The 21,640-nt window shown below is 40.2% G+C and overlaps 1 long non-coding RNA gene across 1 annotated transcript in view; it reads right to left on the minus strand.

Annotated features, from left to right (window-relative positions):
• Nucleotides 1-704: 704 nt before the first annotated feature.
• Nucleotides 705-21,640, minus strand: part of LOC122496631 — a 59,296-nt gene continuing 38,360 nt past the window's right edge. Inside the window, exon 2 of the long non-coding RNA XR_006300881.1 lies at nucleotides 705-1,704. This is a non-coding gene — a long non-coding RNA (uncharacterized LOC122496631). The remainder of the gene's footprint in view (nucleotides 1,705-21,640) is intronic.

A 21,640-nucleotide genomic window follows, 5' to 3' on the forward strand; every position in this document is an offset into this window, starting at 1 on the left:
GAATAGAACCCAGTGGTCCATCACTTACATACAACATCCAGTGCTCATCCCAACAATTGCCCTCCTTAATGCCCATCACCCATTTAGCCCACGCCCACCCACCTCCCCTCCAGCAACCCTCAATTTGTTCTCTGTATTTAAAAGTCTGAGTAGTGATTCCTGACTCAGTTCTACAGATGAGGACAGGCAGCTCAGTGAGGTTATAACTTTCTCCATATCCTCAGCACAGAAGGCAGAATAATGAGGCCTATCTGGTTCTCTTTTCTTGGTTATGGTCTGTGTTACAGGTTGCCTTTAAAGATGGCACCAATAATTGTCTCCTCTCCTGTAGGAGATAATTTCTCCTTCCACTGATAGCCAGAGTCCAGTTTCCTTCCCCCTGAATCTGGGCTGGCCTTACTCTGACTAGCAGAATGGAACAGACATGGCACTGTGTCAATTCCAGGCCTGACTGTTAAGAGAAGTGGGAGTTTCTGCTTTGGCCTCTTTGGAACTGTGCTGCCATGCTATAAGGAAATCCAGGATATCGTGGTAGAGTGAGAAGTCATGCAAAGAGGTTCTGGAGGCTGACACCACATGGAGCACCTATGAGAGGGGCTGCCTTGGGTTTTCTAGGCCCTCCCAGCTGAAGACATGTAGCTGACATGAGATAGAGCAGCAGGATTCCCCAGCCAATCCTCACAATGATGAGAAGTCATACCGTGTTACTTAATAATTTGCTTTAATTTTATAAGAAGTTGTTTGAAGTCACTATATTGTGAAGTGGTTTATTACACAGCAATAGGCAACTAAAAAGAGTTTGTCTTTTATTTATTGAAAATTACCTTCTTGTGGTAAATGGTCAACGCTGAATTTTCTTAAAATTGGGAAGAGCTGGGCTGTTTCCAGGAGCAGTGACAGACATCGGAATTTGAAACAGGAAAGGCCCAATTTTAGACCTCTGCCCTCTGAGAAAGCCATCATGAGTTCAACTCCCTGAAGCTCCTTCTAGCCAGATTTTTTGGGGGTTAGAGATGGCAGCCTGCGTTCACGGCCAGAATTTTCTATGCAAAGTCTTCCACCTTTGATGGGCTGGGACACAGCCTACATTCGACTTTGGGAAATACCTGTGTTTTCTGAGAGTAGCTTGGTTTATCATGTGAGATTCTGCTTCGGTGGCTGTCCGTAGGCTGATGCAACACGCAGAGAAAGGATTGGCTGGAGACCTCACAGAAAAATCTGGATGCAGTTTTTGCTTTGCTAAGGGGTTGTATTTTAGGCCTTGGCAAAGGCAGTTAATCTAATAGATACATTACAGATAAAAAATTCTGCTGAAGCAAGGTGCTTGGCAACATGGGCCTGGAACACTGGTTTTCTCAAAATGTGGATAGCTCACCTCTCTATACTCATGTTCTTTTTGGGAACTTACCTCTGTCTTTATGTTTTCTGCACAAATGCAGAGTTCCCTAAGCTACCAATGTTTAAGAGGGGCAGGAGGACAGAACCAGGAGCAGTTGGCAAAAGCATTTCTCAGACATCACATTCCCTCCATGTTGGCTTCTTGTGATCATTGCTGCTGGAAGCCTCTTGGAAACTTGGATAGAAGCACATACTCTCAGGCATACTGCTCCTTTTCATTTCCTCTAGGAACCAATAGGTGGTGGTAACAGGCAGGCAGAGAAACATGTGTTGAGGCAGGTGGTTCAATCCATGAAAAAGAAGCAGCTGCAAGATATAAGTCAAAGACTGCATTTAGAGAAGCACTTTAAGTCAGCATGCATGAGATGCAGATGCTAGTTTCCTAAAACAACCTTCTCAGCACAGATTCCATTTTCCAAGGATGTTTCATTCCCCTTGTCTAGAAAGTCTATCAACTAGATGGGCCACACATTCGCAGCATCTGAGTGCTCTGTGTGGTGTGGCTCTGGGAGTTGGTGGTCCTTGCCCTGGTGGGGGCTGGCTCTCCCCTGAGCTACTAGTCTAAGCTCAGGGGCTGGGGGCTGGAGGAGGCACAAATATGCACAGAACCAAAGGGTGCAGACACAAACATGAGCAATCCCATAAGGAGCGACAAGGATATTTGAGGGAAGTTGGAAGAGGCAGGGATTGGTGTGAGACTGGGCTGCTCAGGCAAGATTTGGAGTCTGGTGAGAACTTGGAAGAAGGAACCTGATTTGGTGGAGGAGGTACTGTGATGTGAGGAAGATGGGCTTTGATTCAATCCAGCAGAAGATGAGAGATTTCAGGCCAAAGGGGCAGGTTGATGGGGATGGTGACAGGAAGTTGAAGGTGAGAAATACCTGCTGTGTGTCTCCTCTACTGTGGGTAACAGCCTATCAAGAGGGACAGCTGTTTTGGTGTTGATACTCTGTCATCAGTAAACCAGATCCAGAGGCATTAACGGGGCTTGACTTGCCTGACGTGTTCCATCCCACATTCCTGTTCTTTAATAAATACTTCTCGATCCTCCAGAACTTTCTAGAGTAAGGCCTTTGTCAGTGATGGTGGGATAATAAAAACTGTATCATACTCTGGAGGGCTTCACTAACTTGCTCCCATCACTGTAGGTGTTCTGTGTTTTATTTGGCGTGATTTACATAGGACCTCACCCAGACTGAGAGGACCAGAGATGTCCCAATTTAGGGGAAATATATTTTTTAAGAATGATGTCTTCCAGATATTTTTTATTACACTTCAAAAAGAAGTACATTTTGGGTTGCCTGGCTGGTTCAGTCAGTAGAAGTGACTCTTGGTCTGGAAGTTGTAAGTCTGAGCCCCACATTGGGTGTAGAGATTACTTAAAAAATCTTTAGAAATACATTTTAAAATGTGACCCAGTATACACATTATATTTATAATTTTAAAAGAAGTTTATTTATTTTGAGAGAGAGGAGAGAGAGAGAGAGAGAGAGAGACAGTGAGGTAGAGGCAGAGAGATGGGGGAGAGGGACAATCCCAAGCAGATTCCACATGTCAGCGCAGAGCCAGACATGGGGCTTGCTCTTACAAACTGTGAGATCAAGACTTGAGCCAAAGTCAAGAGTCAGATGCTTAACCAACTGAGCCATCCAGGAGCCCCTATATTTATAATTTTTAACTGAAATAAAAGATTCATAAAATAATTTTCATTGTATTATATCTCATTTTATTAAAACAATACTGGCAGTGGTACACTAAATTGATCTGATGACCCCTGCAATTTGACAAACACTGACAGGGCTGGAGCTGATTCATGCATCCTTCTCTCCAGCCAACATAACTTCAGGGTGCCTTTCAAAACCAGAAACTCTCACTGATTCACAGATCCAGGACTGGGCAAAAGATGATCTTTGCAACCTCTATAAGAAAGAACAGTGCTAAATCCATGTCAATATATCACCAGATTTTTTTTTAGAACTAGAACAAACAATCCTAAAATTTTTATGGAACCACAAAAGACCCTGAATAGCCAAGCAATCTTGAAAAAGAAAAACAAAACTGGAGGCATCACGATTCTGGATTTCAAGCTACATTACAAAGCTGTAGTCAAGACAGTATGGTACTGGCACAAAAACAGACACATAGATCAATGGAGCAGAGTAGAAAACCCAGATATGGACCCACAGCTATGTGGACAACTAATCTTTGACAAAGCAGGAAAGAATACACAATGTAAAAAGACAGTCTCTTTAGCTAATGGTATTGGGAAACTGGACAGCAATATGCAAAAGAATGAAATTGGATCACTTTCTTTTTTCTTTTCTTTTTTTATTTTAAAGTTTTTTTTTAATGTTTATTTATTTTTAAGAGAGAGACTGAGTGTAAGCAGGGGAAGGGCAAAGAGAGAGGGAGACACAGAGTCCGAAGTAGGCTCCAGGCTCTGAGCTGTCAGCACAGAGCCCAACACAGGGCTCAAACCCACAGACTGTGAGATAATGACCTGAGCCAAAGTTGTACACTTAGCCAACTGAGCCACCCAGGTGCCCCAGAACTGGACCACTTTCTTACACCATACACAAAAATAAATAAAAAATGGATGAAAGACCTAAATGTGGGACAGGAAACCATCAAAATCCTAGAGGAGAACACAAGCAGAAACCTCTTTGACTTTAGCCAGAGCAACTTCTTACTAGACACATTGCCAAAAGGAAGGGAAACAAAAGCAAACATGAGCTATTGGGACCTCATTAAGATAAAATCTTCTGCACAGCAAAGCAAATAATCAACAAAACTAAAGGCAGCCTATGGAATGGGAGAAGATATCTGCAAACAACATATCTGATAAAGGCTTAGTATTCAAAATCTATAAAGAACTTACCAAACTCAACACTCAAAAAATAATCCAGTTTAAAAATGGGTAGAAGACACTAATAGACACTTTTCCAAGAAAGACTTCCAGATGGCTAACAGACACGTGAAAAAATGCTCAACATCACTCATCAACAGGGAAATACAAATCAAAACCACAATAAGATACCACCTAACACCTGTCAGAATGGCTAAAATTAACAACACAAAAACAACAGGTGTTGGCAAGGATGCAGAGAAAGGGAACCCTCTTGCACTGTTGCTGGGAATGGAAACTGGTGCAACCACTCTGGAGAACAGTAGGGAGATTCCTCAAGACACTTAAGATAAAACTACTTTATGATCCAGCAATTGCACTGTTTGGTATTTACCCCAAAGATAAAAAAGTACAGATTTGAAGGGGTACGTGGACCCCTATATTTATAGCAGCATTATCAACAATAGTCAAAGTGGAAAGAGACCAAATGTCCATCGACTGATGAATGGACAAAGAAGATGTGGTATATATATATCACATATATGGATATTATATGAATAAAGAAGATGTGATACACCCCCCCACACACACACACTGGAATATTACTCATCCATAAAAAAGAATGAAATCTTACCATTTGCAATGACATGGATCGAGCTAGAATGTATTATGCTAAGTGAAATAAGTCAATCAGAGAAAGACAAATACCATATGATTTCACTCATATGAGGAATTTAAGAAACAAAACAGATGAACATATGGGAAGGGTGGGGTGAAGAAGAGAGGGAAACAAACCACAAAACAGTCTTAACTATAAAGAACAAACTGAGGGTTGATTGAGGGAGGTGGGTGGGAGATGGGCTAGATGGATGATGGGTATTAAGGAGGGCTCTTGTTGTGATGAGTGCTGGATGTTGTATAGAAGTGATGAATCACTGAATTCTACTCCTGAAACCCATATTGCATTGTATGTTAACTAAAATTTAAATTAAAAAAAAAGAGAAAACAATGTTAAGCAGACTGAAAGAAAAAATGGTAGAGTTTAAGAGAAAGACCTTAGGAGCATTGATTCAATTTATTTATGTATAGTTGATGTTCATTGCTTTTCTTGGTTCCTTTGGGCAGGTCTTGCCCTCTCTCCACAACTGCATTTTAGAAGTCTAAGGTCAAGGGAGAAGGGGTATGGGGTCAATTAGGCTTGTGGAACTGATGCCAGATGCCATGAATGCTTACATGCAGTCCACAGGTCTTGCCATCCCTCCAGACATTGTCCAGTGAAATGTTTCAAAAGCCAGAACTCTTTTCAACTTTGAGGTTGGATCTCAGCTCTCCACTTGTTAGCTGTGTGACCTTGTATAGATTAAATTCTCGTTGCCTCAGTGTCCTCACCTATGTATGGATATACTAACAGTACCTATACCCCACAGGGTCACTTAGAAGATTGGGTGAGATAATGTAACACATTTGGCACAGTGCCAGGACCAGGTAAGTGTCACCTGTGGCACCTGTCAGGTCTCCCTGCTTGAACACACCTTTTTATCAGCCTACCTTCTGTGGAAGTCCTACTAAAACACATTTCTTAAAAATTTTTTTAAAAATGTTTATTTAATTTTGAAGGAGAGAGAGACAGAGCATGACTGGGGGAGGTGCAGAGAGAGAAGGAGAGACAGAATCCAAAGCAGTATCCAAGCTCTGAGATGTCAGCACAGAGCCCGATGCAGGGATTGACCTCACAAATGTGAGATCATGACCTGAGCCGAAGTCGGACACTTAACCACCTGAGGCACCCAGTAGCCACCACATTTCTTTTTTTTAAAAGAAACCTATAAATCTAAAACTTTTATTAATTCTGACAGGTTTATCCACCACCAGACTGGTTGTTTGGATCTTTTAACATATGCTCTTAAATAAAAATTTGTACTCGTAACTCGTGCAAAGCCGATCAAAAGTCACTTAAATAGATACAGTGCATTAATGCAGGTTGACAAGTTTGAGTTTATATGTCACAATGGAACCTTCAAGAAAATATATTGATCAGGTGTCAGTAAGATTCCAAATTACTGTGTAACAGTCCTTATTTTCTGGAACCACATTGGAATGGATAAGAAAAAAAATAGCGTATAAAAAATCACTGTAATTTTCACTCAGATGACATCACATGGACAAAGTCACTCTGACATGTTTACATCAAGCAACACCACCAAACATACAGACACATTTTATTTCTCTATGTGTGGCCTTCTCTCTCTTAAATAGTGCTCTTTTGAGACTATGTGAATGCCAGACATATAAAAATACCCATATACTGCCCTTGCCTCTAAAATTGTAACGTCAATTTTTTTCTCCTCATCCTCTCCAGGGCAGCCTTATTTTAACCTCAAAACTGTTCACATTCAACCTTTCATATGGTGGTGTCGCATTTTATTCTGTCAGCATTTGTGTGTGTATGTGTGTGTGTGTGTGTGTGTTAGCCAAAGCAAACAGCCCCCAGTCTCCTCTGATCGTGCGAGGACAGGCCTTCTGGAGGAGCTTGGGCAAGCGCTGTGCAGACTTAAATTTCGGCTTCGTATACATGAATGTTGAAGGCTCCCTGTCAGCTGGCCCAGGAAGAAGGAGGGGGGAAAGAAACAGCTCTCATCTCCTGAACACACAATGAGAGGTTCGGTGGAGAGGGAGGCTGTGATAAGGAAAGCTGTAAAGGAGATTTTTTTTTGCTGCAGGGATGCAGTATTGCCTTCCAAGACCCCTGGGATTAGGGCAGATATGGTACCTGCATACCCCACAGGCCCCTGGTATAGGGCCTCCACTTGGGTCACTGGGAGAACAGAGGTAATTTGCTTCTTGTAGGATGTTCTGCTTACTCCCACTGGGAGTTTTTAAAAGTTTATTTATTTATTTATTTTGAGAGAGAGAGAGTGAGAGAGAGCGAGCAGGCTGGGGAGTGGCAGAGAGAGACAGAGAATCCCAAGCAAGCTCTGCACTGCCAGTGCAGAGCCCAGTGTGGGGCTCGAACTCATGAAGTGTGAGATCATGACCTGAGCCAAAATCAAGGGTCGAACATTCAACTGACTGAGTCAATCAGGTTCCCCTGGGATTGTTTTTCTGGGGTTCATCATGGTAATACCTAGATTTCTAAGGTGGTTGGAGCTGGGCCAGTGTACTTCAAGTTGTCATTATTTCTTCTCTCTCTTACACCTGCTACCGGTGATCAGTCGCTTCCTAAATATCTCGAACACCTGTCCCTCTGCCCCCTTCTCACATTGAGTCCAGGCCCACACTGTTCCTTGCCTGGCTTTATGCCAGTGGTCTGGTCTCTGATGCCTCTATGTCACCTCTCCAGCTTGCTCTCCCTCCTAGAATAATAATTCTTTCTAAAAGGAAACTGAATACATCACTGTTTTAAGCTCATCATTCCTCAGTGGGCATCCATTGCCTTCCCAATAACATGCTAACTCCTTAGCATGGTGTGAGAAGCCTCTGCTGCCTGATCAACCCTGCCCCCTCATCCCAGCCACACTTCCTTTGCCACAACACGCACTCACTCTTCATGAGTTCATGCTTCAGTTCTTTTGCGTATGTTGCTTCCCCTCCTGAGAATGTACCCTGCAACCAGTCCTACACCCTGTTCCATGCTGTCCCATGCAAACTCCTATTTATACCTAGCACGAGCATCACCTAGGTCAATACTTCCCTGATTCCTGTGCACTCCAAGCTCAACATACACATGATAAATTTAGGGCCTCTGTATCTCTCATATAGGCACTTATGTATCACAGTTGTATTGTTGCTTTGTATGTTTGACCTCCTAATTGAACTCCTCGAGGGCTGACCCTGACATGTTTTTGTTATCTGGTGCTCAGATGGGGCCTAGCATGTAAGAAGTCCTCCACAAATGTTTCCTTACAGAATAGCATCTTTTGTTCATCATTGTATCCCCAAATTACCTGGTGCAGAATAAGCACTCCATAAATATTTACTGAGCAAATGAATGAGTGAATGAAAGAATGAGTGAATTAGCTGAATTACCTTTTTAGAGCTATGCTTTTGGCAAATGAGTCTTCAGAGCTCACTTGTCTTCCCTAGACTCATTGTCTCCCAAGGTGATGGAAATTAACCAAACATTGATAAAAGATATTAATTAAAGAAGACCTAAATAAGTAGAAAGATATCTTCCATTCATGGATTGGATGATTAATATTGTTTAGATACCAATACTATCTAAAGTGATCTGCAGATTTAATGGAATTCCAATCAAAGTCCCAATGACATTTTTCAAAAGTGGAAAAACTCATCCTAAAAGTTATATAGTATTTCAAAGGATTCAGAATAGCCAAAACAGTTTTGAGCAAGAAGAACAAAATTGGAGGAATCACACGTCCTGATTTCAAACATTACAAAGCTATAGGAATTGAAGCAGTGTGATACTGACATAAAGACAGACATAGAGACCAATGGAAGAGAGAGCTCAGAGATAAATCTTCATGTTGACAAGGAGGCCAAGACCATTCAATGGGAAAAGGATGGTCTTTTCAACAAATAATACAGGGGAAACTAGATAGCCACATGCAAAAGAATGAAGTTGGACCCTTAATAACATCATATAAAAAATTAACTCAAAATTAATCAAATACCTGAATGTAAGAGCCAAAACTATAAGATTCTTAGAAGAAAACATAGGGGGAAAAGTATATGGCTTGGATTTAGGGTTTCTCAAAAATGACATCAAAAGCACAGACAATAAAAGAAAAATACAGAAAAATTGGACTCTATCACAATGAAAAACTTTATGGATCAACAGACATTATTGAGTGACATCAGAGAGGATAGCAGAGTGGGAAGCACGAGGAATCTCTCTGTCCATCTAGACAACAATTGCTTTGGCAGAAGCTGTCAGATAGAACCATTTTGGAATTCTGGAATGTATTTGAAAGTTTGCAGCTTCCAGGAGAGAAGGCATGGATGGTAAATCTTGCTTAATTTCAGTTAACTTCAACTCTTAGCTGGTGGCTACTCATCTCATCCCATGGTAGGAAGCTGTGCACTTATTCCTGGAACAACTTGCTTGTAGACTGTGGGAGCCAGGGAGGACTTTGTCCTTCAAATATCAAGGATCTGTGTTCTCATCACTGTTCGCTCCTTCTGATTGTAGAGGTGCAAACACAGAAGCAGGCTGTCATTGTTACATCCGTCACCTCCACTGTTGCAATCTCCTTTAGCTAAAGTGGCTTCCAGGGTATTGGAAGGGTCAGTGCCCATGTTTTCTTTTTTTACCTCCCTTTATTTTTCCCTTTTGGCAGTCAGACACTTAAGGATTTGGACAATCAAAAGTAAGCACATATATGGGGGAATTTAGAAAGTTGCTGTGCCTGTGCAAGGAAAGGCACAGGCTTAGAAAGGACCCAAGAAGACCTTCAGTTTACATATCAGGCTGATTCTTGGCACACAGCCAACTCACAACAATCAAAGAAACAAAATACATCCAAACCAAAAAAAAAAAAAAAAAAAAAAAAAAACCAGAAATTGAGAAAAAAAAAGCAAATTCTGGGAAAGAGGGAGAATTTGACTTCCATAGTTATCCCATTATAAGATTCAAATTTCCATTTTTTATACAAAAAAATCACAAGGCATAGAAAATTTAGAAAATGTCCCAGAGAAAGGCCAGATAGTGGACTTGCTAGACAAAGTCTTTAAAACAGCTGTTGATAAGTAGATAGTTAGACATGAGCTGGAGGCAAGGACAGTGATAAATAAATTATGTATTAGAAGCCCAGGGGCACAACATTCTGATTTCATGGCTTGCAACATTCTGGCCTTGTGGCTTCTAAGACCCCAGGACAGATAGGGGAAGAGCCACATATGCAGAACATGTGCTCTCCTCTTCCACCTCTGTCCTAGGCTAACCCCTAGACTCAATATAATACATTTGCATTGTAGTTTGGGCCCCCTTCCACCATGGGGGAAGGCTGCCATGATTATTCCGGTACAAACCTTGCAGGGTCAAAACCCTCCTCCTCAACAGTGGGAGGAACCATCCAAATGATTGGAAGAAGCCCCATAAGATACCACCTATCCATGACCCAAGACCCTGCTTACATAAAAAGAAAAGACTCTTGTGGCCTCAGTGCAGTTGCCACTTCTGGGCTTGCCCACTCTCTCATTGTGAGGATGCACTATCCTTAATGAAATGCTTTGTGTTTGCTACTTTCCTTCTGCCTGTCTTCATTTGAGTGAGGATCCTCAGGTAAATCTTTTGTGGGAAATCCAAGAACCAAGACTCCCATTCATACAATGCAGACTCTTGAGCCAGAGGAAGTCACAGACAAAGTCAAGAAGATGATATATGCACGAAGTAGATATATCAATGAAGAGATAGAAAACATAAAAAGGAATTCTTGAGATTAAAAACTATAATAATGGGAACAAAAAAAATTACTAGAGGGATTTAGTAGTAGATTTGAGCAAGCAGGAGAAAGAATCAGTGAACTTGAACATAGATAAACTGAAGGTTTTGAGTTTGAGGAACAGAAAGAAAAAAAAAACTAAAGAAAAGGGAACAGAGCCTAAGGGACCCATGGGACACCATCAAGAGAGATTATACGAACACAAAATGGCAGGAAACTTCCCCCTTTTGATGAAAGATAGAAATGTAAACATCCAAAAAGTGTGATAAACTCCAAGTATCATACTCCAAGTATGATAAACTTGAGACCCAAGTTTATCACACCAAGACATAATCAAACTGTCAAAAGCCAAAGTCAAAGAAAAAATCTTGAAAGGAGCAAGAGAGTTGACTCATCATATACAAAGGACCCTCAATAATATCAGCAGATATCTCATCAGAAACCTTGGAAGCCAGAAGGCAGCAGGTTGATTTATTCAAAGTGCTGAAAGAAAAAAAAAAAGGAGAAACAGTACTATATCCACCAAAACTGTCCTTCAAAAAGGAAGAAGAAACTTGAGATATTCTCAGATACACCAAATCTGGGGGAGTTCATTTACCACTAGACACACTCTGGAAGAAATGCTAAAAGGCGTCCTTCAGGTTGAAATGAAAGGCTATGAGATTAGTATCTCAAAGCTGTATAAAGAAATAAACATATCCAGTAAACATATCCACATATTGTAAATATGTGGGCAATTACAAAAGTTAGGATTATTGTACCTTTGGTTTGTAACTTTGCTTTTTGTTTTCTACATGATTTTGGAGACTAATGAATAAAAACCCAATTTTTAATCTATGTTTTGGGACACACAATGTGTAAAGATATAAGTTTGTGACATCAATAGCAGAAAGTAAGTGGTGACAAAGCCATATAGGGCAGAATTTTTGTATACTATTAAAAACAGCTGCGGGGCGCCTGGGTGGTGCAGTCGGTTAAGCGTCCGACTCGCGCTCCGTGAGTTCGAGCCCCGCGTCGGGCTCTGGGCTGATGGCTCAGAGCCTGGAGCCTGTTTCTGATTCTGTGTCTCCCTCTCTCTCTGCCCCTCCCCCGTTCATGCTTTGTTTCTCTCTGTCCCACAAATAAATAAAAGTTGAAAGAAAATTAAAAAAAAAAACAGCTGCTATAAATTTAAATTAGAGTGTTAGAACTTTAAGATGTTAGATGCACTCTCCATGTAACCACACACACACACAAATATAGCTATAGGATATAGACAAAAGGAAATGAGCGGGGAACTAAAATGCTTACCTAATAAAAATTAACTAAACCAAGAAGAATACACCAATGCAGAAAGTGAAGGAAAAAAATTTAAGATACAGAGAACAAACAACATAATGGCAGAAGTAAGTCTCTCCTTATCAGTAATTACTTTAAATGGATTAAACTCCCCAATTAAAAGACATATGTTTAGCTTAATGGGAGAAAAAAAAAAACAACACCAAGATCCAACTATATGTTGTCTATAAGAGACTCACTTTAAATTTGAAGACACAAATAGGTTGAAAATAAAAGGATGAAAAAAGACATTTTATGCAAATAGTGACCAAAAAAGAGAGTGAGTGGCTGTACCAATATAAGACACAATAGTCATTAAATCAAAAAAGTTTACAAGAGATGGAGAAGGACGTTATATATTTAAAAAGTTTTAATACAGAAATAAGGTATAACAACTATAAATTTTATGCATCTAATAACAGACCTTCACAATATACGAAGGAAAATTGACAGAATTGAAGGAAGAAACAGTCAAAAACTTCAACACTCCACTCTTAATAATTGATTAAAAATAACAGACAAAAGATAAGCAAGACAATAGAGGATCAACCAACACAGAAAAGGAACTAGATTTAACAGACATATACAGAACACTCCACTTCAAAACAATAGCATATACATTCCTCTCATGTGCATGTCTCCATGCACAGGACATTCTCCAGCACAGGCCATATGTCTGTCCACAAATCAAGTCTCAATAGATTTTAAGAAATAGATATACAGCATACCTTCTCTGATCACAATGGGGAGAAGTTAAAAATCAACAGAATGAAAGCTGGAAAATTCACTAATTTGTGGAAATCAAATAACATACAACCAATAGGTCAAACAAGATCACAAGGAAAATTACAAAATACTTAGAGATAAGTGAGAAAGAAAACATAACATACCAAAGCATGTGAAATGCAGAAAGCTATGCTAAGAAGGAATTTTATAGTTGAAAACATTTACACTAAAAAATAACAGATAAAGAGTTAATATCCAAAATATACAAAGAACTTTACAGCTCAACACCAAAAACAAACAAACAATTTGATTAAAAAGTACACAGAGGACCTGAATAGACATTTTTCCAAAGAAGGCCACAGATGGCCAACAAACACATGAACAGGTGCTCAACATCACTCATCATCAAGGAAATGCAAGTTTTGACACTTGACATTAGACAATAAGATATTACCTTCCATGGGTCAGAATGGCTAAAATCAAAATGACAAGAAATAACAAGTGTTGGCAAGAATGTAGAGAAAAACAGGAGGAGGAGGGGAAGATGGCGGCGTAGGAGGACGCTGGGCTCACCGCGCGTCCTGCTGATCACTTAGATTCCACCTACACCTGCCTAAATAACCCAGAAAACCGCCAGAGGATTAGCAGAACAGAGTCGCCAGAGCCAAGCGCAGATGAGAGTCCCACGGAAGAGGGTAGGAAGGGCGGAGAGGCGGTGCGCGCTCCACGGACTGGCGGGAGCGAGCCGGGCGGAGGAGCAGCTCGCCGGCCAAGCAGAGTTCCCGAGTCTGGCTGGCAAAAGCGGAGGGGCCTGACGGACTGTGTTCCGACAGCAAGCGCGACTTAGCATCTGGGAGGTCATAAGTTAACAGCTCTGCTCAGAAAGCGGGAAGGCTGGAGGACAAAGGGAGGGAGAGCTGCTGAGCCCCTGGACGACAGAGCTCAGTTTGGTGGGGAACAAAGGCGCTCGCCAGCGCCATCTCCCCCGCCCATCCCCCAGCCAAAATCCCAAAGGGAACCGGTTCCTGCCGGGGAAATTGCTGGCTCCGCGCAAACACCCAACTCTGTGCTTCTGCGGAGCCAAACCTCCGGCAGTGGATCTGACTCCCTCCTGCTGCCACAGGGCCCCTCCTGAAGTGGATCACCTAAGGAGAAGCGATCTAAGCCCGCCCCTCCTGCCCCCGAGCACCTTGCCTACCCACCCCAGCTAATACGCCAGATCCCCAGCATCACAAGCCTGGCAGGGCGCAAGTAGCCCAGATGGGCCACGCCACCCCACAGTGAATCCCACCCCTAGGAGAGGGGAAGAGAAGGCACACACCAGTCTGACTGTGGCCCCAGCGGTGGGCTGGGGGCAGACATCAGGTTGGACTGCGGCCCGCCCACCAACTCCAGTTATACACCACAGCACAGGGGAAGTGCCCTGCAGGTCCTCACCACACCAGGGACTATCCAAAATGACCAAGCGGAAGAATTCCCCTCAGAAAAATCTCCAGGAAATAACAAGAGCTAATGATCTGATCAAAAAGGATTTAAATAATATAACAGAAAGTGAATTTAGAATAATAGTCATAAAATTAATCGCTGGGCTTGAAAACAATATACAGGACAGCAGAGAATCTCTTGCTACAGAGATCAAGGGACTAAGGAACAGTCACGAGGAGCTGAAAAATGCTTTAAATGAAATGCAAAACAAAATGGAAACCACCACAGCTCAGATTGAAGAGGCAGAGGAGAGAATAGGTGAACTAGAAGATAAAGTTATGGAAAAAGAGGAAGCTGAGAAAAAGAGAGATAAAAAAATCCAGGAGTATGAGGGGAAAATTAGAGAACTAAGTGATACACTAAAAAGAAATAATATACGCATAATTGGTATCCCAGAGGAGGAAGAGAGAGGGAAAGGTGCTGAAGGGGTACTTGAAGAAATTATAGCTGAGAACTTCCGTGAACTGGGGAAGGAAAAAGGCATTGAAATCCAAGAGGCACAGAGAACTCCCTTCAGACGTAACTTGAATCGATCTTCTGCATGACATCATAGTGAAACTGGCAAAATACAAGGATAAAGAGAAAATTCTGAAAGCAGCAAGGGATAAACGTGCCCTCACATATAAAGGGAGACCTATAAGACTCGTGACTGATCTCTCTTTTGAAACTTGGCAGGCCAGAAAGAATTGGCACGAGATCTTCAGTGTGCTAAACAGGAAAAATATGCACCTGAGAATCCTTTATCCAGCAAGTCTGTCATTTAGAATAGAAGGAGAGATGAAGGTCTTCCCAAACAAACAAAAACTGAAGGAATTTGTCACCACTAAACCAGCCCTACAAGAGATCCTAAGGGGGACCCTGTGAGACAAAGTCCCAGAGACATCACTACAAGCATAAAACATACAGACATCACAATGACTCTAAACCCGTATCTTTCTATAATAACACTGAATGTAAATGGATTAAATGCGCCAACCAAAAGACATAGGGTATCAGAATGGATAAAAAAACAAGACCCATCTATTTGCTGTCTACAAGAGACTCATTTTAGACCTGAGGACACCTTTAGATTGAGAGTGAGGGGATGGAGAACTATTTACCATGCGACTGGAAGCCAAAAGAAAGCTGGAGTAGCCATACTTATATCAGACAAACTAGACTTTAAATTAAAGGCTGTAACAAGAGATGAAGAAGGACATTATATAATAGTTACAGGGTCTATCCATCAGGAAGAGCTAACAACTATAAATGTCTATGCGCCGAATACCGGAGCCCCCAAATATATAAAACAATTACTCATACACATAAGCAACCTTATCGATAAGAATGTGGTCATTGCAGGGGACTTTAACACCCCACTTACAGAAATGGATAGATCATCTAGACACATGGTCAATAAAGAAACAAGGGCCCTGAATGAGACATTGGATCAGATGGACTTGACAGATATATTTAGAACTCTGCATCCCAAAGCAACAGAATATACTTTCTTCTCGAGTGCACATGGAACATTCTCCAAGATCATATACTGGGTCACAAAACAGCCCTTCATAATTTTACAAGAATTGAAATTATACCATGCATACTTTCAGACCACAATGCTATGAAGCTTGAAATCAACCACAGAAAAAGTCTGGAAAACCTCCAAAAGCATGGAGGTTAAAGAACACCCTACTAACGAATGAGTGGGTCAACCAGGCAATTAGAGAAGAAATTTAAAAATATATGGAAACAAACTAAAATGAAAATACAACAATCCAAATGCTTTGGGACACAGCAAAGGCAGTCCTGAGAGGAAAATACATTGCCATCCAGGCCTATCTCAAGAAACAAGAAAAATCCCAAATACAAAATCTAACAACACACCTAAAGGAACTAGAAGCAGAACAGCAAAGGCAGCCTAAACCCAGTAGAAGAAGAGAAATAATAAAGATCAGAGCAGAAATAAACAATATAGAATCTAAAAAAACTGTAGAGCAGATCAACGAAACCAAGAGTTGGTTTTTTGAAAAAATAAACAAAATTGACAAACCTCTAGCCAGGCTTCTCAAAAAGAAAAGGGAGATGACCCAAATAGATAAAATCATGAATGAAAATGGAATTATTACAACCAATCCCTCAGAGATACAAACAATTATCAGGGAATACTATGAAAAATTATATGCCAACAAATTGGACAACCTGGAAGAAATGGACAAATTCCTGAACACCCACACTCTTCCAAAACTCAATCAGGAGGAAATAGAAAGCTTGAACAGACCCATAACCAGCGAAGAAATTGAATCGGTTATCAAAAATCTCCCAACAAATAAGAGTCCAGGACCAGATGGCTTCCCAGGGGAGTTCTACCAGATGTTTAAAGCAGAGATAATACCTATCCTTCTCAAGCTATTCCAAGAAATAGAAAGGGAAGGAAAACTTCCAGACTCATTCTATGAAGCCAGTATTACTTTGATTCCTAAACCAGACAGAGACCCAGTAAAAAAAGAGAACTACAGGCCAATATCCCTGATGAATATGGATGCAAAAATTCTCAATAAGATACTAGCAAATCGAATTCAACGGCATATAAAAAGAATTATTCACCATGATCAAGTGGGATTCATTCCTGGGATGCAGGGCTGGTTCAACATTCGCAAATCAATCAACGTGATACATCACATTAACAAAAAAAAAGAGAAGAACCATATGATCCTGTCAATCGATGCAGAAAAGGCCTTCGACAAAATCCAGCACCCTTTCTTAATAAAAACCCTTGAGAAAGTCGGGATAGAAGGAACATACTTAAAGATCATAAAAGCCATTTATGAAAAGCCCACAGCTAACATCATCCTCAACGGGGAAAAACTGAGAGCTTTTTCCCTGAGATCAGGAACACGACAAGGATGCCCACTCTCACCGCTGCTGTTTAACATAGTGCTGGAAGTTCTAGCATCAGCAATCAGACAACAAAAGGAAATCAAAGGCATCAAAATTGGCAAAGATGAAGTCAAGCTTTCACTTTTTGCAGATGACATGATATTATACATGGAAAATCCGATAGACTCCACCAAAAGTCTGCTAGAACTGATACCTGAATTCAGCAAAGTTGCAGGATACAAAATCAATGTACAGAAATCAGTTGCATTCTTATACACTAACAATGAAGCAACAGAAAGACAAATAAAGAATCTGATCCCATTCACAATTGCACCAAGAAGCATAAAATACCTAGGAATAAATCTAACCAAAGATGGAAAGGATCTGTATGCTGAAAACTATAGAAAGCTTATGAAGGAAATTGAAGAAGATTTAAAGAAATGGAAAGACATTCCCTGCTCATGGATTGGAAAAATAAATATTGTCAAAATGTCAATACTACCCAAAGCTATCTACACATTCAATGCAATCCCAATCAAAATTGCACCAGCATTCTTCTCGAAACTAGAACAAGCAATCCTAAAATTCATATGGAACCACAAAAGGCCCCGAATAGCCAAAGGAATTTGAAGAAGAAGACCAAAGCAGGAGGCATCACAATCCCAGACTTTAGCCTCTACTACAAAGCTGTCATCATCAAGACAGCATGGTATTGGCACAAAAACAGACACACAGACCAATGGAATAGAATAGAAACCCCAGAACTAGACCCACAAAAGTATGGCCAACTCATCTTTGACAAAGCAGGAAAGAACATCCAATGGAAAAAAGACAGCCTCTTTAACAAATGGTGCTGGGAGAACTGGACAGCAACATGCAGAAGGTTGAAACTAGACCACTTTCTCACACCATTCACAAAAATAAACTCAAAATGGATAAAGGACCTAAATGTGAGACAGGAAACCATCAAAACCTTAGAGGAGAAAGCAGGAAAAGACCTCTCTGACCTCAGCCGTAGCAATCTCTTACTCGACACATCCCCAAAGGCAAGGGAATTAAAAGCAAAAGTGAATTACTGGGACCTTATGAAGATAAAAAGCTTCTGCACAGCAAAGGAAACAACCAACAAAACTAAAAGGCAACCAACGGAATGGGAAAAGATATTCGCAAATGACATATCGGACAAAGGGCTAGTATCCAAAATCTATAAAGAGCTCACCAAACTCCACACCCGAAAAACAAATAACCCAGTGAAGAAATGGGCAGAAAACATGAATAGAGACTTCTCTAAAGAAGACATCTGGATGGCCAACAGGCACATGAAAAAAGCGTCGCTCCTTATCAGGGAAATACAAATCAAAACCACACTCAGGTATCACCTCACGCCAGTCAGAGTGGCCAAAATGAACAAATCAGGAGACTATAGATGCTGGAGAGGATGTGGAGAAACGGGAACCCTCTTGCACTGTTGGTGGGAATGCAAATTGGTGCAGCCACTCTGGAAAGCAGTGTGGAGGTTCCTCAGAAAATTAAAAATAGACCTACCCTATGACCCAGCAATAGCACTGCTAGGAATTTATCCAAGGGATACAGGAGTACTGATGCATAGGGCCACTTATACCCCAATGTTCATAGCAGCACTCTCAACAATAGCCAAATTATGGAAAGAGCCTAAATGTCCATCAACTGATGAATGGATAAAGAAATTGTGATTTAAGAATGTAGAGAAAAACAAACCCTCTTGCACTGTTGCTGGGGATATAAATTATTGCAGGCTCTATGGAAAACAATATGGAGGTTCTTCAAAAAATTAAAAATAGAAATACCATATGATCTAATAATTCCATTATTGGGTGTTCTCCACCCCCCCCCAAAAAACACAAATTCAAAAAGATATATGCCTCCCTATGTTTATTGCAGCATTATTTACAATAGCCAAGATATGGAAACAATCTAAATGTCCATCCACAGATGAATGGATAAAGAAGATGAGGTATATTAAAATAAAAACTTAAAAAATAAGGTGTGATATGCACACACATACACATATATAGTGGAATATTACAAAACAAAAGAGACATAACTTCACATTCACTAGGATGATGATAAATAAGCAAAATGAAAAATAACAAATGTTGACCCAGATATGGATAAACTGGTGCCTCCTACATTACTGGTAGGAATATAGAATGATGCAGCTGCTACGGAAAATGGTTCAGGGGCTTATCAAAAAGCTAACTGTATAATTATTATTTGAGTCAGCAATTCCACTCTTAGAAATATAATCAAAATAACTGGGGGCACCTGGGTGGCTCAGTCGGTTAAGTGTCCAACTCTTGATTTCACCTCAGGTCATGATCTCACAGTTCGTGAGTTCAAGCCCCATGCTGGGCTCTACACTCACAGTGCAGAGCCTGCTTGGGATTCTCTGTATTTCTCGCTCTCAAAAATAAATACATAAACACTTAAAAACACAATTGAAAACAGAGACTCAAATAGATACTTATACACCAACATTCATCGCAGAATTATTTACAATAGCTGAATGATGGAAACAACCCATTTGTCTAAGTATCCACCAACAGATGAATGAAAAAACAAAATATTATATACACAAACAATGGAATATTATTCAGCCATAAAAAATCACCTGACACTTGCTACAGGATGATTGAACCTTGAAAATGTTATGCAAAGTGAAATCAGACAGACAATAGGAGGATAAATATTGTATGATTCCACTGATATAAGGTACCTAAAGTAGACAAATTCTTAGAGACAGAAAGTAGATTAGAGGTTACCAGGGGCTTGAGACAGGAGGGAATGAGAAATTATAGTTTGTTGTGTACAGTTTCTATTTGGGGTGATAAAGTTTTGGAAGTGGGTAGCAGGGATGGTTGTACAATATTATAACTATAACGAATGTCATTAAATTTTACACTGAAAAATGGTTAAAATAGAAAATCTTATATTATACATGTATTTTTTTTATCACAATTAAAAATAGGAAAACAAACAACCACACAAAACCCCAAAACTCTCTACACACAAAAAAGTAAATGACTAAGAATCTAAGAAAAAAAAAAGAGGTGGATATCTCTGATTTCTACATGGGAAAAGTCCTTGAATGGATAAATCCAATAACAATTCATGAGGGAAAAAAAAACCTGTTAAGTTGTCTAAATACAAATTAAGACCTCTTTAATCCCCCCAAAGACATACAAACAAAATGAGAATGCTGATAGAAAGACATTGAAAAATCTCTCACTGTTTGAAGAGAGGTTCATCCTTAACTGTTAATCCTTAAACTGTAGTGTCACAAAACTTAATAAAAATCATACCACACTCTCAAAATTCCTGGGCAAAATAGGATAGCAGGCTAAAGAGAAACAATGGGTATTTAAAAACTATTTTATACTATTCAGTCCCATTTGTAAATAAAATAAACATTTTTGGAAATAAAAAAAAATGAAACAAAATTAGCCTGCCAATTATTATGAGAATATCCAGGCTGGTGAAAAGTTGCAAATTTCTCCTATGATTTCTGAATGCCTTTTGAATGGGTACCAAAGAATGTTCATACTCTTTAAAAAAGAGTCAATTCACTTCTAGGAATGTAGCCTGAGGAATATTTTCCTAACTGCAGGAAAATGTTTTATAAACAATTATATTCATTTCAGCACTATTTAAAATTGTGAAACACTGGCAACAGGTTGAATAATGGAGTATTTTGGAAAATTTCAGTTCCTCATGTTCATGAAAAAAGCTGGAAATAAATTTGGATACTGTGTAAGGTCACAATGAACTACAAAGCGCACACAGAAGTAACACCAACATGCTCTGAGGTGTTGCCTTTTGGTGGAGACACTTTGGCTACTTTTTTTCTCTGTTCTACTTCACTTCCAAAATTGTCTGTAATGAACTCTGTTACTCTGTAATGAAGAAAAATAACTTAACCAATAGTATTCTATCATAATAAAATGACTTAGAACAATAGGGGCTTTATCTGAAAGGATAGTATTTATCTTCATCTCTTGATAGAGGTTTTTTTTGGTTTTTTGTTTTGTTGTTGTTGTTGTTGTTGTTGTTGTTGTTGTTGTTTTAAGTAGGCTCCATGCCCAAGGTGGGGCTTGAACTCATAACCCTGAGATCAAGACCTGAGCTGAGATCATGAGTCGGGTGCTGTACAGGCTGAACCACCCAGGCACCACCCATCTTGCCCCAGTGGAGAATAAAGTTAAAGCAATTCTTTTGATAATTAAATTGAAAAAAAAGGGGGGGGGATGGAAATCATGATTGAATAGGAGAATCTGAAATTATCTATGTCAAGAGACCTGGAATCTAGTTTTCCAGAATCATGTGTGGCAGTAATAACTGTTGAGTTATTACTGTTATTGCTGTAGACTGGTTTCAAATTGTGTGACCTCATTTGCTTGCATCCCTTATTCATGCCATAAACATCCATTGAGTCCCTACTATGTGTCTTGGACTGTTTGCACAGGGTAAAAGGAGAGTTTATTAACAACAGCTCCTATTTATTGGGTGCTGACATGCATGCTGGGGGCATTAGGCTCTACCAAGTGGACACTATGGATCCCCTCTTTACAAA

Source organism: Prionailurus bengalensis, chromosome A3 (assembly GCF_016509475.1).
Source record: "Prionailurus bengalensis isolate Pbe53 chromosome A3, Fcat_Pben_1.1_paternal_pri, whole genome shotgun sequence".
In the NCBI taxonomy this organism is placed as follows: Eukaryota; Metazoa; Chordata; class Mammalia; order Carnivora; family Felidae; genus Prionailurus; species Prionailurus bengalensis.